General features: G+C 46.9%; 1 protein-coding gene across 1 annotated transcript in view; it reads right to left on the bottom strand.

Annotated features, from left to right (window-relative positions):
- Nucleotides 1–11,234, bottom strand: part of ADCY4 (adenylate cyclase 4) — a 74,006-nt gene extending 62,772 nt beyond the window's left edge. Inside the window, exon 1 of the mRNA XM_033169577.1 lies at nucleotides 11,146–11,234. The gene's annotated coding sequence lies outside the window, so the exon portion shown is untranslated. The remainder of the gene's footprint in view (nucleotides 1–11,145) is intronic.
- Between the last annotated feature and the right edge of the window lie 8,210 nt (nucleotides 11,235–19,444).

The following is a 19,444-nucleotide window of genomic DNA, read 5'->3' on the forward strand; positions in this document are numbered from 1 at the left end:
TGGAGACCCAGCCAAATGGGCGGGGTGCAAATAATAAATTGTTGTTGTTGTTGTTGTTGTTGTTGTTGTTGTTGTTGTTGTTGTTGTTGTTGTTGTTTCTTTGAGGGCAGAAGGTACGAGAGCACCCAACCAGTGCCAGAAGTTAGCATAACCAAAGGAGTTGCTCTGTGCCATAGAACAAATGGGTGGGCCATTTGCCACACAGCCCAACCTCACGTGGCGGGTAGATAGAAGAAAAATATGTGTGGAGAGCTGAGCTTAAAGCATGCTGGAAGCTGGAGACACAGAGACATCAATGATCTGTGCTGCAGCCAGTGGGGAAGCAAGATCTTTTGGGGTGTTGAAGCTGTGAGCCCCTCCATCTTATAGTATATACTGTATACTATATTCTATATACTGAAGACATCACAGTATCCACTGACCTTCATTCCAAGGAAACTTAACCTGGGTGAGCACCTGGAAGCCATGGAGTCTCTCATTCCTCGGAGATTGGGGGGAGGTGTTGACAGTATAATGCACTAGGGGCTGTGCCCCTGCTCACTCCCATGGCCAACCCCCTTGCCAATTGCCCCCCTTATAGCTTGCTCAAACCACCCTCTGCTTTGGGCCCCCACAGCAGAGGGCTAGCAGAAGCAAAGCTGCTATGGTTCGCAGCGCCACCTGTTGGCAGCCACACAAACTACCGCTGTGTGACTGCGCTCTTGCATTCTTATTACATGTGTCGCAAGAAATATACCGGTACCACTAGGCTTAGAGTCACATAAAAATCTCTAGTTAGGGATGAAAGGGACCCACAAATCATATGGTCCAGGCCACTGCCGATGAAGAAAACCCACCACTGTGGCATCCCTGATAAAGTGACCACCCTGTCTCTCCTTTCAAAAGAAAAACTGCTGGTAAACAGACAGATTTTGTACTGAGCTACACTACTCAAGCTTGAACAAACCCCTGTCTCTGATCTGCCCCTAAACGGTTAGTCACTCTTTCCTGTCTCTCTCCCCCCCACCTGTTCTGAGCTCTGCCAAATCTAGATGGCTCTGCCATTCAGATTCTAGATTCCCCCCCCCCAAGAATTAATGCTAGTAATAGCAGAAAATCAACAGAGGAAACTTTTCTTAGCATCCTGATGGCAAGGAGTAACCCTGCAAGACTGCAGTTACATCTCTCTTAATCTGTTCCAGAAGTCCGTTCTTAAACCGAGGCATGCTTTCCCTAATGAGGCCTCCCGCCACCAGTGCCCTTCCATTGTTCGGATTCTGTTCTTAGACCGAGGTAAAGTTCTCAAACCGGGACACTACTTCCGGTTTTGCGGAGTTTGTAAACCGAATCGTTCGTAAACAGGACTGTTCTTAAACTGAGGTACCACCAGTGGTGGAGGAAGCCTCTTGGCCGCCCATCGGACAGGCTGCGCATGTGCGTAAATGCCGCACATGTGCAGTCCATCCAGCCTGGCACTGCTGCTCCCGCGGCAACCGGGCGACCCGCCGAGAGGTCGGCGGGTTGTGGGGCTGCCCCATCCGTGCTGCTTTGCGGACAGGGCAGCCCCACAAGCCGCCGCTCGCTCAGTGGTTTGTTCGGTTGCTGCAGGAGCAGTGGCGCTGACTCGGATGCACTGCGCATGCCCGGAAATTCCAGGCATGCGCAGTGCATCCGGCCCAGTGCTGCTGCTCCCACGGCGACTGGGGGGGCCGCCAGGCGAGCGGCAGCTCGTGGGGCTACCCCGCCCATCCATGGAGCAGCACGGATGGGGTGCTGGGCGGCAGAGAGTGGCAGGAGGGGCTGCCGAGTGTCACCCCCCCTACTCTGGAACACGGGGCTCCCTGCCCCTATCACCCCTCCCTTGCTATGCCACTGGGTACCACTATGTGCTACTACAGTTGCAAGAATGTTACTTGTCCAAAAATGGAAAGAAGCAGAAGTCCCAGCAAAGGAAGAGTGAATACAAAAACATACAGAATATGCAGAAATGGAGAAACTTACCGGAAGAATAAGAGATCCAGATAACATTCTTTTTTCTTTTTCTTTTTTACAAAAGAATGGAAATGGTTTATTGAATATTACAGATAAATTATAAACAGATGAAGACATTGGCACCTGCAGTTTTATAAGAGTATATATTCAAAGAAGATTAATAAATGAGTAAATTAAGTTAATTTGGATATGCAGAAGATAGTAAAAATAAATTTAAGGAGCCGCAGAAAGAGGGGGAAGGGAAGTCAAGTTCTGAAACGTCGAAATGATTGTAAAATTAGTGAAAGGTATAAAATTAGTGAAATGCATAAACTTGAAAACAATAAATAAATAAGAAAGAAAGAAAGAAAGAAAGAAAGAAAGAAAGAAAGACATTTTTAAAAGGGGGGAACTGTGGCTATTTTGTCTTGGACATTCTTTGTGACTCTGAGAACTAGAAACCTGAAACGCCTTTAAAAAAAAAAAAACACAGAGAGACAAAATCAACGCTTCCTATACATACACAAGAATATGTGCCGGTTAAGGGTTGTAGCACAAGCAGGCTTCTCTCACCTTTGAACCTTATGGCAAGCTGGCACAATTCCCCTCTTCTGCATAACAAAAGGTTATTGTGAGAGAGCTGAAGCCTCCTTTGCATCTGGTCACCCTTGTTTGCATCCGATGATGCTGGAGCTGGGGCTTAATAGGACATGGTGACAAGCCAAGGTATGGAATCACCACAATTCCTAGCCAGCTCCCAGTGGCGGCTTCTGCTGGATCGGGACAGGTAGCTGGGAAGGCTTGGTAGGGCAACAGGAGGTGGAGCACAAACATGTGACAGGCAAAGCCAAAACCAACCACAAGTGTGGGGCCAACTAATTCTAGTTTTGTCCCCCTGCTGAGCTGTACAAGGGGGGAACCTGAGACTAAGAGTGTGAAGTAGTTTTAAAGTGGATCTGATGCGTCTTGTGTCTGCATCTCGCTTAGTTCATCCACACAGTGTTGCCCTCAGCCAAATGGTAGCTGGATTCCACAAAGTCTGGTATATCGGGGGGGGGGGGACCACTTAATCAGGCATAGGCAAACTCGGCCCTCCAGATGTTTTGGGGCTACAACTCCCTTCGTCTCTAGCTAACAGGACCAGTGGTCAGGGATGATGGGAGTTGTAGTCTTCTTATAACAACAGAGAACACTCTCTTCTGGGCTGCCACCACCCCAAGCCTCTGAAGGCACCTTTGAGGGTTTGTAGGGAAGGGGGTGGTTTTCCAGAGATTTGGGGCCTCAGTACTGTAAACCCTAATGTCAGCATCTTGAATTAGCATCCCGGAAACGAATTGGCAAAGAGAATGGTGGCTCTGCGAGGGGAATGGGGGCCTTTTAACAACTCTCAGCACCCTTAACACACCACAGCCCCCAGAATGACTTGGGGGAAGCCATAGAGTGGTATCGCAATCAGGGCCAGATTTAGGTTTGATGAGGCCCTAAGCTACTGAAGGTAATGGGGCCCTTTATATGTCCAGTTGTCCTTTGTCAACAACAAATTGTCGCTGTTTTTTTGTGTTGAATATATGCTATATGGTAATTTATGGACTTACAGTGGTACCTCTGGTTAAGTACTTAATTCGTTCCGGAGGTCCGTTCTTAACCTGAAACTGTTCTTAACCTGAAGCACCACTTTAGCTAATGGGGCCTCCCGCTGCCGCTCCGCCGCCAGAGCACAATTTCTGTTCTTATCCTGAAGCAAAGTTCTTAACCTGAAGCGTTATTTCTGGGTTAGCGGAGTTTGTAACCTTAAGCATATGTAACCCGAGGTACCACTGTAATAGGTAACTAAATCCATTTGCACATAACAAAATATGTATTTTATCAAAGTAATTTGTTTTTATATTTTGGAAATGTACATCCAGGTTCCCCCCTATATATATTTTTGGGGGCCCCCAGGAGAGTGGGGCCATAAACTATAGCTTGTTTAGCTTATACGTAAATCCGGCACCGATCTCAACCCACCAAGCATCACCCACTTGCACAGACTGGAAACATTGAGACAAGAGTTCAATGGAAAGTGGTCCCGTTTGAACAAACTTCCCCAAAAGCGCACGTGGGGAAAATCAGATCTGTGTGACTCACATGTGCATTGAGTTGACACTCTGGGTGTGTGTACACGGCCTGAGGAGGAGGAAAATGACAGACAGTGCTGGTTGTTGCGAGTAAAAAAGGCAGGTAGGTAGGTGGGGGGAGGGCAGCGTCTACTGCTCCTTCCCTCCTGGGGGAAAAAATTAATGATAATATTTAAACCCAGAGAATCACCCGCACCAAAGACGCTCGCATCCCACTCTCTTGCCCACTTGTTTTCGTACCCCAGCCCCCAATCCCTGCAGAAGCTGCCTGAGACGAGAGAGGAAATTGTGATATTTCCTGCCCCTCCTTTTCCTTGCTGATTCACAACAGCAGCAGGAGGAGGAGGAGGAGGAGAAATCAACATCTCACCCTAGGCCCGGTCCTTCTACAAGGCTCTGCTTTTAAATCAAAAAGCGACGAAGCCTAAACCTTCCGAGAAGAAAGATTATACCACCTGCCCTGGGATGTGTGCCTCTTTGCATGGGTAGCTTGTGTTCACACACGCACGCCCATCTCCATAAAACAAAAGGCATTTTCAGAGTTCAATGACACATTCCAGCCAGGCCAAAACATGCAAGGAGGGTGAGCGAGAGTGGGGCCGGGAGAGATGTGGAGTTGGCTAAGGAGGAGGGTCGAATTGAGAGGCATGAGGGTCACACTTGGCCTCCAGGCCTGAGGTAGCTGCTGACCCTCCAAGTGTCCCTACTTTCCAGTGATTGCCAGGTGTCCACTATTTGAGTGGACAGTCCACTTTTTTCACATTATGTTCACTATTCCCCCCCCCCACAAAATAGTGGACATTTTTTTTTATTCAAAAGCTTTATGATGAAATGGTATTTTAATACGTATTAAAATGTTTGCAAGAAAATATATAATTTAATTTAATTTAACACACACATACACACACACACACACACACACACACACCCCGCTTGTCCGCTATTTTTTGGAAGCAGATCTGGCAACCCTAGTGATAGTCCCAGATTTACAGAAGCTGTCCCAGTTTCTGGTTTGATCCCAGAATGGACCACTTTTCCTTAGGACGTTTCTATTTTCATTGGAGAAATGTTGGAGGGTGTGGAGTTATGTGACACCCCCCCCCCGAGCTATCTGAAGGCAGTCCTCTATAGAGTAGGGTGTTTTTTAAAAATGTTTTATTATATTTTTCTATATGTTGGAAGCTGCCCAAAGTGACTGGGGCAACTCGGTCAGATGTGTGAAGTTTAAATAGTAAATTTTATTATTATTATTATTATTATTATTAATCATTATTGAATAGGACATCCCTGTTTTCACTGGAGAAATGGTGGAGGGCATGTGGTTGTTCTTGTTACTTGTTGCACTTTTTATTTAAAGTAACTCAAAAATAGTGCGTACATTAAAACCAAGGTAAAACTAAAAGAGAGTAAAAGCTAAAAATGCATTTGTATTTACAGTGGCACCTCGGGTTACAAACGCTTCGGGTTGCAAACACTTCAGGTTACAAACTCCGCTAACCTGGAAGTAGTACCTCGGGTTGAGAACTTTACCTCAGGATGAGAACAGAAATCGTGCGGTGGCAGCGGGAGGCCCCATTAGCTAAAGTGGTACCTCAGGTTAAGAACGGTTTTGGGTTAAGAACAGACCTCCGGGACGAATTAAGTTCATAACCCGAGGTACCACTGTATAAAAATGCAAGACTAATGCATCTCACCCACTGAATGAAGGAAGCCACAGATAATTACCAGTAAGAGCCAAGACCTGGTGAGATTTTTGCCTGGCTCCTAAAGTGATAGTGCCAGATGTGTTTCCTTGGGGAGTGTTCCATAAGCGGGGTGCCACCACTGAGAAGGCCTGAGCTTCAGATTAAATTCCTCCTTAGGTAAAACCTCAAGATACATACAAATAATACAATCCAATATACCTAAATTAAAAATAATACAAACCGACATAATAACATCCAATTCAATATTCAATCTGTTACTTTTAAATTTTATTTCTCTTTAGTTAATGTTTTTATGTTAATGGTTTTTTCTTTTTCTTCTGTATTGATGCAATAAAGTTAATAAAATTATTTAAAAAGAGAGAGAGAGAGAGAAGGCCTGAGCTTCTGCTGACACCCTCTGCACCTCCCTCCCTCGGAGGGAACACAGTGAGAAGGGGCCTCAGATGATAAATGCAGGGGGTGGGTTGGTTCCTCACCCACTGGAAAGCCCCCATGCTGCTCCCAGGTTTACAGTACATACTAAACAAGCGCTATCTGAAAGCACGAAATAGCAATCCTCCTAACACAGACTGAAATCTTAGAAAATACGATGTATTACGGTATCATTTTTTGTGTGGGCATGATCCCACTTCCTCAGAGATATATGACGGAATCCCAATAGCCATTCATGCATGTGTTAAAGCTAGGGTGGATCTAAACACAGGTGGGGGAAATGCTACAAATAAGTCAGAAATTAGATCGCTTTAACAAAAGGGGGGAATCCCTACAGAAAACCACGTTTTAAAATTTCCTGCTCTCTGGCGCCATCTGGTGTTGCATGTTTATAGCGCATTCAAACGGCTTAATGTAGTTAATCCCGAGACTATTTGCTTCCACAAACGCTTGTGGAATGTTCCAGGGCTGGGGAACATTTTTTCAGCCCAAACGCCATACATTTTTACGAGAGCTGCATGCCAGTGGTTGGAGGAGGCCGGAGACAAAAGCATGCTGTGCAACGAATGTAATTTTTACATTTGCACGGTGGGTTAGCTTCACCACACGCTCGTATATTCCTCTTGAGCCTCCATTCAAGGAAGCAAGAGGAATGAACAGGCCTCAAGGACACATTCCAGGCAGGCAGAAATATGCAAGAAGGGCTTAAAGCAGGGCCTGTGAGAGTAGCGGCCTGAGGAGAGTTTGGAGGGCTGAAACAGAGGCCTGGAGGAATGCATTAAACCTGAGATTCCCCCCAGTTCTGCTTTGGTCTTCATGGTTCCAAAAAACCTCTTTGCTGCTGCTTCTGTTGCTGCCAGTGCTGGTTTATGGGGCCTGAGTGGGGGCTAAAGATGACTGAGGGCAGTATTTTGACATGTAATGGAGAATGATCTTATGACCTAAACTGAGCAGGGAAGGAACTTAAAGGCTCAGATCCCGCCAGCCCCTTTCCACCCCAACCCACCTGCCTCGCCATAACTCCAGCCTCGCCCTCTTCTCTCCTCTTCCTCTCTCCCCCAACGCTCAGCTCTCTTCACCTCCTCCAGCCTTCACCGCCATTCCTATATATAAGTCGGCAGCTCTCATCGCAGTCAATAAAGACGCCACGGCGCAGATGCCATTAGGCGCTTGGCCGAGGCCCAGAAAACTCATTATTACTACACTGTCGACTCTTGAGTCGTAGCCGAGTGCTTCGGGGCCGCCAGAGCTGCTTGATCTTGGACGGAGACCTGCGGAGAAACGGCTTGGAGGCGACGGAGAAGGGGAACCGCAGAATAGCTATGCTAAAAGGGCTGATGGGAAATTCTGCTGCCCAGGGAATTCCGTAATGGAACAAGATGCTGCTTCCCCATCCCCCATCCTGAATCACCTTCCTTTTTTTAACCTGGAGGAGGAAACAGGCCTCACATCCCCAACCCGGGGTGAGCGAATCTGTCAGTTGTGGGTTTCTCTCCGTTTCTCGTTTGATTCCCAAATCTGAAGTTAAGTTCTCCGTATTTCCACAGCTACGTGGAGGGAAATGAAACTCGTGAAAATTCGCAAGCATTTGAATGTGAATCTCTCTTTAAGTTACTTATTTCTGTATGCAGTCTTGGTTCTCCCTGTTATCCAGCTTCTCCTACGGCCCAGCCTGGGTGGTAGAGGTTGAGGGTCATATGCAATCTTGCCTAATGCATGTACAGGTGAAACTCGAAAAATTAGAATATCGTGGAAAAGTCAATTTATGTAAGCAATTGTTTTCTTTAGCTACTGGAGTTTAATATATGAGATAGACGCATGGCATGCAAAGCGAGATATGTCAAGCCTTTGCTTGTTATAATTGTGATGATTATGGCATACAGCTGATGAAAACCCCAAAGTTGAAATAATTGTTAATTTGGGGTTCTCATCAGCTGTACACCATAATCATCACAATTATAACAAATAAAGGCTTGACATATCTCGCTTTGCATGTCATGAGTCTGTCTCATATACTGCATTAGTTTCAACTTTTAAGTCAAGTTACTGAAAGAAATGAACCTTTCCACGACATTCTAATTTTTCGAATTTCACCTGTATTTTTTTCAAAGCAGTTGTGAAAAGCTTGTATCCCCAGGAAGGGAATTTTAAATAAAACTGTCAATATCATAATGCCATTGTACAAATCTACGGCGCAACCGCATTTGAAATGCTGTGTACGGATCTGGCCGCCTCCCCACAAATTGGATATTGTTGAGTTGGATCAAGAGGACAGAGTGACTCCTCGGCAAAGAAAGGTTGCCGCTTTCGGGACTTTTTAGTTTTCTCTAAGTAAGAGGTGACAAACTAGAAGTTTTCAAAATTATGCATGGCGTGCAGAATGTGCCTAGAGGATTCCTCCCACGCCTCTCACAACACTACAACATGTACATCCTATGAATGTTGGAAAACTCAGGATAATAAAAGTAAATTCTTCATGCAGCGTATAGTCAGCGGACCTCACTGCCACAGGAGGCATGACTTTAAAAGACAATTGGGCAAATACTTGGAGGAGAAGGCTATCAATGGCTACTAACCATCATGGCTATGCTCTATCTCTGCAGCTGGAGGCAGTAATGCTTCTGAATGCCAGTTGCTGGAGAACACAGGAGTGGGAAGTGGTCCTACTTGCAGGTTCCCCACAGTCATCAAGTTGGACACTGTGAGAACAGGGACCATTGGTCTGATCCATCATGTTCCGTTTCCCCTAAAATCATGCATTTGGGGGTATGTTATTTTCACCAATACATGCATTACCCAACACATCACCCTACCTGGGATATTAAATGTTGCGTACATTACTTGGCCAGAAACAGATTGTGGCATTGCCAAATTTGGAGAAATGAGAATTTCGAAGGACAGCTGTGTTTCAGTTTTTGCAATTGCGTTGGAAAGTGTGGATTAGGCAGGTTCACTTTCCAATGCAGATGGGTTCAAATTCCTCCTCCCTCCCTACCCCAAAAGACACAGGCATACCTATGCAAAGCCCTTTCACCTTTTAGAGGCGCCCACTGATAAGGCCTGGTTCGAGAACACACCAGTAGACTGGATCGACTGGTTGAACCAGGCAATCCAACCCTAAGGTCAGTTGCTCATAGCCGAAGAGATAATTATCGGAACTAAATTTGAACGCTGTAAGTGCCAATGATTGGGCCGAGGAAGCAGAATTGTAGAGTGAAACAGAAACCTGTTATTGAGGTCTATGGACCAGTTCCTGCAAGATCTGGTCTGTAGCCTACATGCAGCAAGTTCCTGTGAATAGCCTGCACCAGCGGTGGGGAACCATTTTCCGCCTGAGGGCCGCATTCCTTTCTGGGCAGATTTCCCAGGGCCGCATGCCAGAGGCAAAATTAGGCCGGGAAGCAAATGTAAACGTTACCTTTGTACAGCAGGCTAGTTTCTACACCTGGTCTCACACCCCATTCTATCCTCCATGCAAACAAGCAAGAGGCATTATCAGAATCCAATGACACAAATACCAGCTAGAGGGGAAATGGGGCAGTTCTGAGGGCCAGATAGTGAGGCCTTGAGGGCCACATTCAGCCTCCATTCTTGAGGTTCTGCACTCTCGGCATACACACATGTAGCAGGGTACAGAGTAGATCTCATGATCCCATGCGCTCCAAGGTTTCTCAAATGACAACAGGGATGACCTATTCCATAATAATAATAGTTGTATTATTTATACCTGCCCATCTGATTGGGTTGCTCCAGCCACTCTGGGCGGCTTCCAACAGATATAAAAACATAGTAACACATGAAACATTATTACAACTTTCTATACAGTGCTGCCTTCAGATGTTTTCTAAAGGTTGCATAGTTACTCATCTCCTTGGCTCGAGGGTTGCCTAACTCCATCCCCTCCAGCATTTCTCTGGTGAAAATAGAGACGTCCTAAGGAAAAGCAGGACATTCTTGGACGGAATCAGAAACTGGGGTGGCTTCTGTAAATCCGGGAATGTCCCTGGAAAATAAGGACACTTGGCATGGCATGGGGGGGCCAGGAGGGCTGTGGCACCGGGTGCAAAATTATGAGCCCTCCCCACAGGTTCCGGCTTCTGTGGAGATCACCAACCCCACCCAGTCACAAATGTCACAAGGCGTTGCCAAAAAAAAAAAAAAAAACAATGAAAACAGCTAAGGATCGGATCAGGGACAAAACTAACAAGCCCACATTGGCTTGCATACTTGTGGCTCTCATAGCCTTTTAAATGGGAAAACCCAGGCCCTGAGCTTTGAACTTTCCTTTGTGTAGATGAGGAGCACCTAATCTGGGATTCCAGCTTCCACCATCCCAGACCTTTGGCCATGCTGGCTGGGGATAATGGGAGTTCAGCAACATCTGGAGGGCCACAAGGTCCCCCACCCCATGAAGCAATGCCTGGCAACAGTCCCTCCCCCAGCTCATAATTTGGGAGCCTTCAGGGCACCACTGTGCTATGCTAAAAAGACACCGCCGCCTTAGGCTGGAAGCGTTGCAGAAGTATATTGGCGGCAAGCAGTTGTGGGGGTGGGGTGGGGAGCAGGGTAAGGATTTGTCCTCATTTTGCAACCTGCATTGGATTCAGCCAGCTCAAAATGCAGAACACCAATTAGAAGGTGAAACACCTGCTCTTCTCCTTCCTGCATTATCTCCCTGGCCTAGACAGCTTCCCAGAATCCTTTGCCTACGGCGAGATTCTTGGCAGAGTCAAACAAGCGAATTTCTGCCAAATCCGCTAGCTTCTTCTAGGTCTATATTTCTCTCTTGCCCACACCGGCATTTCCAGGATGCCCCAAACACAGAGAGGACAGGCTGGTGAACTGAAGACAGAAGGCACCCTTTCCTCATATATGAGTTTTCACTCAGGGCATGTCCCCCACCCTACTGCCCCAGAGACCACCAAACGACAGCCTCTTACCTCCTCTTCTCCTGCTTTTTGTATTCCCACTAGGACTTTAGTCCAGAAGACACTTGACTTCCCCAGCTGCTCGGTTCAGCCACATTCTCCCTCTCGAATTCCTTTCCTCCTTGCTTCCGCCGTAACCCTCACTAGACAACACAAATGCATGTTTGGGTGAGGGAGGAGTAGGAAGCAGAGGCAGGCAAAGGAGGGGATAGAGATATCTCCCTTTCGCGTCCTTGCCCTGGTTCTAGGAACAAGCTGGAGTTTGAAGGAGGCCTTGAGGTGAGGAGATCTTGTTTGGCGAGTTCCACCCATGGAGGAGAGGGGCTGGAGGATTCCTGCAGAGAGAAACCACCACCACTGCATGAGATTGGGTGACTTGGCTCCAGGGCGAGGTCAGAGAGCAACGGATATAGCAAACTTGCAGAAGCTCCACATGCTCCGACCTGATCAGTGCCCGAAGGGGAGACCAACAAACACAACCTGGATTTCTGCTGTGGAATGGTGAGAGAGAAATAAACTCTGGGAGACACGGGGACCTTTTGCCGAGCCACATCCAGAGACCCACCGTACTCCCAAAAATTCTTACTGCATCTTCTCTGACATTAGAAAGCTGACATTACAGTGGTACCTTGGTTCTCAAACTCCTTGGTACTCAAACAACTTGGAACTCAAACATTGCAAACCCGGATGTAAGTCTTCTGGTTTGCGAACTTTCTTCAGAAGTTGAAAATGCTCTGTTTTGAGTCCCACACTTCCATTTTTGAGGGCCACACTTCTGTTTTGAGTGTTACACTGTATGTTTTTGCTATTTATTTTGCGTTTTGGTTTTTGTGGCTCTTTTTGTTTGTTTGTTTGTTTTTGTTTTTGTGACTGTGTGGAACCCAGTTCAGCTACTGATTGATTGATTGTGTGACTGCAGCACATTGTTTATTGCTTTCGTTTTATGGATCAATGGTCTCATTAGATAGTAACATTCATGTTAAATTGCTGTTTCGTTTTTAAGAGTCTGGAACGGATAAATCCGTTTTGCATTACTTTCTATGGGAAAGCGCGCCTTGGTTTTGGAACGCTTTGGTTTTGGAATGGACTTCCAGAACGGATTAAGTTTGAGAACCAAGGTTACCACTGTATCCGCCAAGTGGAACAATTGTTTCATCTAGCTCAACATTGTCTAAAGGAGGGGCAGTCAACTATGTTACTATGGTGCCCTCCAGCTCCAGACTCCAACTCCCATCAGCCCCAGCCAACAAGGCCAATGGGCAGGAGGAATTATGGGAATTGTAGTCCAGCAGCAACTTGGAGGGCCAGAGGCTTTTCTATACCTGGCTGTGGGGCTGGCCCTTTCATTAGGCAAGCTGAGGCAATTGCCTCAGGCAGCAAGTGCAGAACAGTGGCCAATTTGTGCCCCTAGGCCTTGCTTGCCTCATGGTTTTGCCAGGCTGAGTGGTCCGTTAGGAACTGGGCAAAGCTCCACCAACTTCAGTCTGCCTTCAGTCTGCTGCGACCTGCCCATTTCCACGAGGTGGCCCTGGCTGCCTCAGTATTATCCTTGTAGAACCCTGTTTCATTGGCTCTGGTGCCCCCTAAGTTTGGGCCCCTGGCCTTCACCCCCCCACACACACACACCAGTGCCCTGTGGCACCAGCCACCACTGCCTGCCACTGCTGCCAACTGCCCACCCACCAGGCAAATCTTTTTGCCAGCCCCTCCACCTCCTAGTTGACTTGCACTAGGAAGGACCAAGCAGTGTGTGTGTGTGTGTCCCTTTTCAGGATGAAGCATTCTGGGTAAAGTGCCACCGCAGCAAGAAATTCAGAGGCAAAAAAAATTAAAGTAAACTATCTGGTACAGACAGAACAAATGGTCAAAGATAGGGCCGGCAGCTACTGCGGTGGTCGCAGCTACTCTTTGCCCAGTTGCTGAAAGCACAGAGCGAATTGCCACTCGGTTGGCCATCTCTTGGAGGCCAATTTCATTGGTTGCATGGAGCATCTAGCCTGAACCTAAGAACATAAGAAGGGCCTGCTGGATCAGGCCCAGCATCCGGTTCTCACAGTGACCGACCAGATGCCAGTGGGAAACCAGCAAGCAGGATTGGAGCACAAGGATGCTCTCTCCTGCTGTGGTTTCCAGCAACTGGTCTTCAGAAGCATTGCTGCCTCCATCTGTGGAGACAGAACATGGTCGTCATGTAGGGATGCGGGTGGCGCTGTGGTCTAAACCGCTGAGCCTCTTGGGCTTGCTGATTGGAAGGTCGGCGGTTCAAATCCCCGCAACGGAGTGAGCTCCCGTTGCTCTGTCTCAGCTCCTGCCAACCTTGCAGTTTGAAAGCACGCCAGTGCAAGTAGATAAATAGGTACCTCTGCAGAGGGAAGTTAAACAGCATTTCCGTGCGCTCTGGTTTCCGTCACGGTGTTCCGTTGCACCAGAAGCGGTTTAGTAATGCTGGCCACATGACCCAGAAAGCTGTCTGTGGACAAACGCCCGCTCCCTTGGCCTGAAAGCGAGATGAGTGTCGCCACTCCGTGGTCGCCTTTGACTGGACTTAACCGTCTGGGGTCCTTTACCTTTTTTTTACCATCTTGCAAAATGGCCATTGATAGCCCTCACCTCCATGAGATAGTAGAGCTTTGCAAGGAGAAGGTTTCAGGTTCAATCCCTGCGACTGCCCCCTTCTGAAACCCTGGAGAGCTGCTGCCAGTCAGAGTAGACAGTAATGAGCTAGATGTACCGAAGACAGCTTCCTATGATACACGATACCCACTTCAGCTTCTTTAGTTGGTACGCACTTTTCGATAACAAGCATGCCAGCTGGATGTCAAAATCGTATCTGGCCCAGAAGGCAGGATTATTATTATTATTATTATTATTATTATTATTATTATTATTATTACTATTATTCAAATAGTGATGTAAATATAAGGCATGGTTGGTAAAGTGGGGAGCAGGGTGCACCCCTCGACAGGTTTTCCTCCCACCCATCCCTGCCTGCTCCTTTCTCGCGCCCACCCACGCTCTCTCTTTTCCCATCAATCACCCATCTTTCTGTGTCGCTAATTAGCTACCTCGCTGCCCACACAAAGGCCCCAGAGAGTTCCCCTTGCCTGCCCTTCCAGGAGCTAATGAGGCTCTGTAATGAACCGCCCTTCACAGATTGGCATGTATCACCAGCCCCAGTGGGCCTGGAGTTAACCCTTTGCTCACCAGGCCCGGTGGTCAGGAGGAATGATGCACGTCAGAACAGCTTGTCTGCGCACGCACGGGGGTGGCGGGGGTTGGGAGAGAGAAATAGACTTGCTAGGTTATTATTGTTATTATTCTTTCCCCCCTGGCAGGAATTTAACAGGAGCTCAGAGGTAAAGCCTGTGCGCTGTATAACGAAAAGTCTCAAGTTCGAACCGCTGGCTTCCGTTTCTTTATGCTATTTCTTGCTACCTTTCCTCCAAGGGGCTCAGGAAGGCATTTCCAAAGTGTGGCCTAAGGCAGTGGTGTTTGAGCCACATTCCCTTCTTCCAGGGGCCACATGGATGGCACCAGGGGTAAAACCAGGTGCGGCACTGACCACAAGCATTACCTTTGTACAGTAGGCTAGTTCATACGCAAAGACACACAAGCCTGACTCTGTCCTCCATCCAGGCAAGTAAGAGGCACAATCAGGATTCAATGGCACATTCCAGCCAGGCAAAAATGTCTAGGATGCAAAGGGCCAGTGAGGGGTGTGGCGGGGGAGCAGGTGTGCAGTGTGCATTGAGTCCTGAGGACCAGATCAAAAGGCTTGGAGGGCCATGTTTGGCCCTCCCGGGTCTGAGTTTTAGAGACCTTAGCTTTGCTAAATGTAAGTGGTGAGATATAGCTCTGCCATCCACAGCATGCTGTCAACTATCCTGCGATGGATTTTACGCTGAGAGGAAGAAAACAGCTGGTTCAAGGTCACTTGCTGGAACTTCACCCCAAGATCCAGAGGAGCACAGCTCTTCTGCCTGAGATCGTGTAGAGCTGCTGAGAATCAGAGTAGGCAAAATTAGTCTAGCCAATAAGACTCTATGCATCTTGAACAGTCTGAAGTTGAAGTGTAGTGCATCAGGATGTTGGACTTGGACCAGAGAGCCCTGAGCCCCATTCCTCCCCATCCTTAGCAACCAAGCTTGCTGGGTGACCTTGGGCCAGTTGATGAATCTCAAGCTTACCTACCTCACAGGGTTGTTGCGAGCGGAGGTGCTACGGATGCCGCCTTGACCTCCTCGGAAGATGGTTGAAATAAGAACAAACAATTGCCTGGTGGCATAGGAACCAATTACATAGGGGCCAAGGTCCCTTCACTCCCCCAATAAAATATTTGAAGGTGCTGCCCCTCCTGAATGTGATTCAAATGGTGTACATGCACTGTGTCGTGTGATTGATTATGTGGGGCTTACCTAGCCCCTTCAAATATTTTATTCAAGTTGGCAGCCCTGCCTGACAGGGTGAAGGGAGGGATCAACAGGTGCAGATTTTCTACGGGATACCAACCAAGTGAGACATAACCCGTTGAATTTCTGCCTGTGAGCCAACGTGAGCCCTCCCTTTCAGGAGCGAGAGGAGGATGGCAGCCGGGCGGTGTGGGATTTGTGGGCTGAGATTTATTGGCCAACACAGAAGCGTTCCCCGCCGCCCCCTGCTTGCATCACAGGAAAGGCTTCGCCAGGAGATAAGGGCTCTCCCATTCACTTGGCTCTGGCGTGGACGGCCAGGGCTGCACAGACCGGAAGGCTCCACGCTTCCTTCCTGTAAGCCCAGCCCAAGGCAAGCTGCAGGCTGACCCAGTGCCTGGGCTGAGGAATTGAGACAATGAAGGCTTTCCTGTCTGAAGAGCCAAATCGCAGGGGGTGGGGCAGCCTGAAATGACCAAGAAGAAAAGTGGACCCCCAGCAAGGGCCAAGACAGGAGATTTGCACAAGTGCCCTTCCTATTTCTTCCCTCCTTTTTTTCAGGTCTTTGGAAGATGTTGGGGAAGAGCCCTGGAAGGAGTGGAGAGAGAACTGCCTGTTTAATTTTTTTTTACATTAAGCCTACATTTTTCTTCTATGGAGCTGAAGGCGGCACACTTGGTTCCCTCCCTCTACGTTTAACCCTGTGAGGTAGGTCAGGCTGAGAACGAGTGACTGGCTCGAGGTCCCCAAGGCCGAGTGGTGGATTCGAACCCTCGCCTCCCACGTCCTAGTCTGACACACTAACCACTACAACCACACTGCCTCTCACAGCGTATGCCAGTGTGGTGTTCTGGTTTTGAGTGTTGGGACTGGAAGACCAGGGTTCAAATTCCCCACTGAAGCTCACCGGCGAAGTTTGTCCCAGGGTGACATCGGGCTAATTGCAGTCTCTCAGCCCAATCTACCTCACAGAAAAAGTGGACGGAAAGCTCCTTGGAAGAAAAGTGGGGTGCAGTTGAAACTCGCTTCCACGCTATCCATTTAAATTGTTCTTATACCGTTTTAATAGTCACGGAGAATTCTGCGAACTGTCGTTTGTTGTGAGTGCTGGGAATTGTAGCTCTGGTAGCTCAGCACCCTTAACAAACTACAATTCCCAAGATTCTCTGCTGCATTTTTCCCTGCTCATGAGAATTTCATAATTCTTTTTTTTTCTCCTATGGTAGTTTTCAAATGAGTTTGTTTTCTCATTAATTGGTGGGAGAATTGGTGGCGGGAACGTGGGATAATTTTCGGGGCAGCAACACGTCCAGCATCTGCGGCCTGAGGCAGCTTCCTCAGTCTGCCCAATGGTAGGACCAGCGCTGCTTTAGATAGATCTTCCTCACAGCGAGTTTTACCAGGGCAACACTGAGACTAATAGGGAGGAAGCTGACAAGCAGTTCTACCTTCTGGACTGGTTGTAAGGAAGATGGCAGGCCAGTGGGGACTGCCTGACAGCAGATTTTGTTTGGACGGTGGGCAGTGCCCCATTTGCCCTCATAGAGCACCCTTCCCTGCTTGCAGTTGTTCATACATGTGTGTCACAATGATAGCTGGAGAAGCAGCTACTGTATATTGCAGCTACCAGTACATGCAAGTGAGTATATTCACATCAGGGACTGACATAATTGTACAGTTGGAAGGGACCAACTTTTAGCATTTCCACACCCCACTGTGGGTACTTGCACAGGTATTTGTTTACCTGTGTGCACAGCCCCACAAGAAAGGTTCTTTTTCGCAAGCACCTTCATTTGTACACACCTAGGCTAAAGGGTTTTAAAAAAATCATTTGGCACCAAAACTGGTTTGCGAAAAAAACAAATACCAGGATACGTCTGGTTTGGGGTTGGTGCCAAGTGTACAGCCTACCAAGGGCAATCACTGAAGTTAGTGAGACAGGATTGCACTAGTACAGTATACATAAAGGCACTTGTTTCACAGTGCAGGGCTTTTACATGCTTCTGCAAATCTATATTCGTTTAATTGTTGGTTTTTTTAAAAAAAATAAGCAGATTTTTTTGTTTTTTTAGCTGAGGTTTATTCAGGACCCACCACAGGGCACATCTGCAACATACATTTAAAGCATATCCAACACACATTTAGAGCATGTTGACTTCCCCCGAAGAATCCTGGGAACTGTAGTTGCCCCCTCACAACTACATTTCCCAACACCCTTAAGACTCTACACTTCCCAGGATACTTTGCTTTAGATGTGTGTTGGATGTGCATTAAATTTATAATGTGGTTCTGCCTCTCGCCACACCCCATGACTGTTCTTTTTATAAGGTGTGAAAAATGTTATTCTTTCTCCCATTCCCCCCCCTGCCCGCCAAAAAAAACTTTTGAAAAAAATAAAAAATGAAATTAAAGTAAAGGAACAAAAACAATGGTTGCCATGTGTCTCCCAGTACAGATAGTTGGCTTTCTGGGGAGCATGTGCTTCTCTTTGCAGATTTGTAGACTAAATATTTACAAGGAGGACAAAGCACCCCAGGTGCCATTTCAAAACAGAGGAACTCTGATGACAGGGAGATGCTCCAGCTTGGCATTTCAAGCAGCAAAATGAACCACCAACCAGCAGGTGCATCACACACTTGCACGCACACATAAACATCCTTTCCTGATATTTCAAGTGGCGAAATCACAGGAGATAACGGCCGCTTCCAGACAACCCGTTTTATTGAGCACAAAGTTTTCAGGGATTTCAGACAACTGTTGGCTGCTTATCAGGCATTCATTCCATTCATTGTTTGCTGGGAGGTTACACGACATTGCATCTAGCCGTTGCTACTCGACACTTTCCTCTTTTTTTAATACTTTATTTAAGATTCAACAATAACAAAAAAAAATCCACAATAACCACTACATCAGTTCATTACAATTGGCCATCTTTAACGGTAGTTGAAAAATTACAGAACGTCACTTTAACTTGCTCAAATTTTCACATTTAACTTTTATCTCTTTATCTCTTTCTTAGCAGATCAAAAAGGAAAAGGAAAGGAACAAAAAAAAAAGAAGGTAGAAAGAAAAAGAAGGAAAGGGGGGAGGAGAGATTTAAAGAAAGAATTAGAAGAATAAACACATTTGACTTCCGATTAGACTCATTGTATTATTGTTTCTATTACTTTCTTTGTTTTCATCAGATACCAAAAACATATTTCTTATTTTACAAGAATCATTCTAGTTCTGCCAGATGTTTATTGTTACAATAGTTTTCCAGATATCCTTTAAAGATTTTCCATTCTTTCTGTACAGTACTTTCTGTTTTGGATAACCTCCAACTCTCCCTGTCATCATAGCCAACTGCAGATATTCTATCATTTGGACCTGCCTGGAATAACATCTACAATGAATTTAAAAAACTATTTAAGTTCTCATTTAAGAAAAAACCTGAAACCTTTCTCCTGGGTATAATGCCACCAGAAATCAAAAAAAGAAATTAGGCCCCCTTTTTATGAACACGACAGTAGCAGCCAGGATCTTAATTGCAAGAAACTAGAAAAGTAATAAAACACCTACGATAAATGAGTGGCTACTCCACACTTTCCAGTGCATTTCCCCATCACTTTCTTTCCTGCAAATAATGTCCGATTTCTGGAGAAGCAGGGCTGTGGCACAATGGCATCCTGGTGACTGTAACACTGCAACCTGAATTTGCCGGTGTGTGGCTGGATCTCACCACTCCCCTCACTAGCCCTGCATTGCACCTTCACGGAATGATTCTGGCTGGCTGGAACGTGCCCTCAAACTCTGCTCATGTGTCTTTCTTGCCTTGGTGGAGGGTAGAGGTGGGTGGGTGGATGGATGTCAAGCAAGCCTAATGTACACTGGCAAAATCTGCATTGGTTGCTGTACTCATT

Source organism: Lacerta agilis, chromosome 14 (assembly GCF_009819535.1).
Source record: "Lacerta agilis isolate rLacAgi1 chromosome 14, rLacAgi1.pri, whole genome shotgun sequence".
Classification (NCBI taxonomy): Eukaryota; Metazoa; Chordata; class Lepidosauria; order Squamata; family Lacertidae; genus Lacerta; species Lacerta agilis.